Below are 3875 nucleotides of genomic sequence, written 5' to 3' on the forward strand. Positions count from 1 at the left end.
ATTAAAATCTTTTGTAGATAAAAAGATATGGCCGAAATAGTGGAAGGGTGTCAGTTTTTGGATAGAGTTTCGTATTCCATTCATATCTTTTTCGTTATAGCTCGGAATTAATATTATAATATATCATTGGAAAGATAATTTCAAGATCTATCCAACCATATAAGGTTTGGATAAATATTATGAGGCACAAATATAATATCTGACTGTCTTTGAACATCTTTAAATTCAAATAGAATTAGGACTTAAAAAAAGAAAGGTTTAAAAAAGGAAAGTTTTTATTCAATTGATTTTATCTTTTCAAAAAGGATAATTAAGATCTTTTAGAAACTCATAGAAGGTTTTAATTAAATCCTAATTAGTTTAGAAATGGGATTAAACCTTTGGATCCTCCACATGATCATTAGGTTGTAGGTAAAATCCGGTTTGGGCCCGATTTAGTATTTTGGCCATAACTTCCTCATTATTCATCGGAATTGAGCTTATAATATATCGTTGAAAAGGTCTTTTCAAGCCCCATCCAACTACACCATTATTGGACCCATATCATGGACCAAATTAAACTGGAATGCACATTTTCATAAAAGAGGGTGAGAAAAGAAATATATTCAAAAACAAAAAGGAGATATTTTAATAAAAACATCCTCAACACTAGACTTTTCACACTTTCACCTCGTTCAATAATCAAATGACGTGAAAGGTATTCATCACTGGGTTTGGTTTTGGGGAGACACATTTGGGTGTCTACAATTACAAAACCAATACTCACTATTCACTAGTAGAAAAAATGCTATTTGTAACTAACAAAAACGGGTTTTTTGTAACTAACATGGGGGTTACAACTGCCGGGGTTACAAATAGTCCAGTTATTTGTAACTGACATAGTTCGTTACAAATAGTTACCTATTTGTAACGGACATTTCAATTGTCCGTTACAAATAGGTGCCTATTTGTAACAGACAAATCGATATGTTGGTTACAAATATCTGCCTATTTGTAATGGACAAATTGATATGTCAGTTACAAATACTTATTTTTAAAATTAAAAAAAAAACCTAGCAAATAATGCTAGGTTGAAATGTTTCGCTAAACTTGAATCCGGGATGCACAATAAACCTGCGGCCTTGCATATAACCCAAACCCACCTCTACTGCCCAACCACTACCCACTATCCCACACAGCGAGACATTCTCACTACCACCATGATCCGCCATACCCTAACTCCTTTGCCCACTACAAGAAGATCGCGTTTTACCGATGGCCCCACTACCCACCCTAACCCGTACCCTGGCCTTCTCCCCCACCCACGACCGCCATAAACAACACCAATACACACCAAACACCACAAAAACAAATCATCACACAAATAAAAAAAAAACTAAATATTATAGCTACATATAATGAATTTAAAACACGATAATCTAAAAAATTAAATAACAGAAATTATATACACAAAACAGACCAAAAATTTGAAAGGAATAAATAATTATACAATCATGTAAAAACTATAAATTAAAATTACAATACATGAAAAAAATACAATTAGAAATTTACAGAAATCAAACCTAGATCTAATGTCTAATCTAAATTAAAATCAGATCTAAAATTTAAAAACCTTGGGTTAGAGGCTTGCTTTGACAGTGGATGTCGGTTATTAAGCGGTGTGTGCATTACAGTTGATGGTGGATATATTTTCGTTTGTTGATTGTGAAGCTCAATTGTTGAAAATGATGACGGCTCATGGGTGGCGATGTTGACGGTTCATGGGCGGCAGTGTGTGTTCGTGGATGCACGTTGAGTAAAGAATTGCTAAGAGATTAATGGAAAGAGGAGAAAGAAAGAAAGAAGGGTTGAGGACATAGAGGAGAGAGCAAGGAACGAAGGAATATGGAAGGAGGATAGAGAGAGGAGAGAGAAAGAAGAGAAGCGAGGAGGTGAGAGAACAAAGATGAGAGCGAAAGAAGTGGGCGGTTGTATGGTATTAGGGTTAGGGGCGTAATGGGCTTTGGGCGATTATCCTTCCTATTTGTAACCAACTATAAGTTGTCCGTTACAAATAGGATGTATTTGTAGCCAACATTATGTTGTCCGTTACAAATAAGATGTATTTGTAACCAACATTATGTTGTCCGTTACAAATACTATCCTATTTGTAACAGACATAGCTAATGTTGGTTACAAAGTATTTGTAACTAATAAAATAATGTTGGTTACAAATAAGACGTTACAAATAGCTTTTTTCTACTAGTGATTTTAGGTTAGGAAAACTTTGTCAATTACAACTGGTAGGATTACCTATTTTGCGGGTTACAACCATCAATTTTTATTTTTGCAAATTACAATCAAAAAAATCAATGAACATTTTAAATTACAACCAAAATCCAATTTTCAACCATTTTTATCGGAATATGACGTCATTATATCAATAAATAATCCCAAACTAATTGGCTCGGGGTAATCTTTTATATCAAAAAATGATTAATGACGTCACATTCCGGTGAAAGTGACCAAAAATCGGATTTTGGTTGTAATTTAAATGTTTGATGGCTTTTTTGGTTGTAATTTGCAAAAATAAAAAGTGATGGTTGTAACCCGTAAATGGATACTTTTGCCGGTTATAATTAGCAAATTTGTCTTTTAGGTCGTTATATATTAAATAGTTATCATAAATTCTTAAAAAATATGAATAGCATATAATACTATTAAAACACATTACGAAGTGTTAAGATATGGGGAAAATATTTTTCATTGTATTTCCCATTGCACAAAGTCTTATATGTGGCTAGTTACATAGTGTGATCACTTCACATAATCACATATAAAGCAATTAATTAAGTAATAGGGGGTTATGGCGATGAGCAAATGAGATTACCTTAACGTATGTAAGTTACTTAAATGAGAAAAAGGGATTACTTTCTTAAAAAAGTGGAATTATTTTTTCATTTTTTTAAACAAAAGAATAGAGTTACTCGAATAAACAAATGGGGTTACTTATTCTAAATTACTTGATTTCACTTGTATAATAAATTTAGTTAATTTTATGGACTACATGGGGTTACTCTTATGAAAAAATGAGGTTACTCATACATATAAATAAAAGATTACCCTTATGTGGCCACACCGTGTGGCTAGCCACATACAAGACTTACCCTTCTCATTGTTTCCATTTTATTTTCCTAATTATAATATTCGGCCAAATCACAATATATATTGACAATTGGAATATCTAACCCTAATATTCCTTATTATCTTAACTTCCTATAATATATCACATATATCTTTTCACAATAATGTCTCATATGATATTATTCTCATAATATCATATAACAATATACATTCCTATCTCAATACGAAGTGTATACGTTGCACAAACCAAGAAGTTATTCCCTTCGTCTCTTATTAATCTTTACGCTTTTGACCATTTTTTTCCCATGAAAAATTTCTAAATGTGAAGATTAAAAGAAACGAAGGGAGTATCAGATTATTAGTTTGTTAACCAACGCAATTCCTGATTTGAATTTAAATATTTTATAATCGATGGTATTATTGTGATGGATATTTTGTAATACTAGTTTTTGTAAACTAAATTGAATCCGTCCATTGGGGAATCGAATCCAAATAGATCTAGATCCGATTTTCATTCATGATTCGGATCCTAAAATATTCTTTGTTGATTTATTTTTCTAGGTTGTATTCCGTAAGATTTGTTTTTGTTTTATAGCTAATTTAATTGTAAATAGTACCTACAATAATAATATAATATAATAATGTATGCAACACATGCATTAATTTGAATAACAGTACTAATTAAAATTAGTCAATCTGAATTGATCAAATATTTAACGTGCACGACGCGTAGAGGATATTAAGAAGTAGTT

This window comes from Chenopodium album, chromosome 17 (assembly GCF_948465745.1).
Source record: "Chenopodium album chromosome 17, dcCheAlbu1.1, whole genome shotgun sequence".
NCBI classification, from domain to species: Eukaryota; Viridiplantae; Streptophyta; class Magnoliopsida; order Caryophyllales; family Amaranthaceae; genus Chenopodium; species Chenopodium album.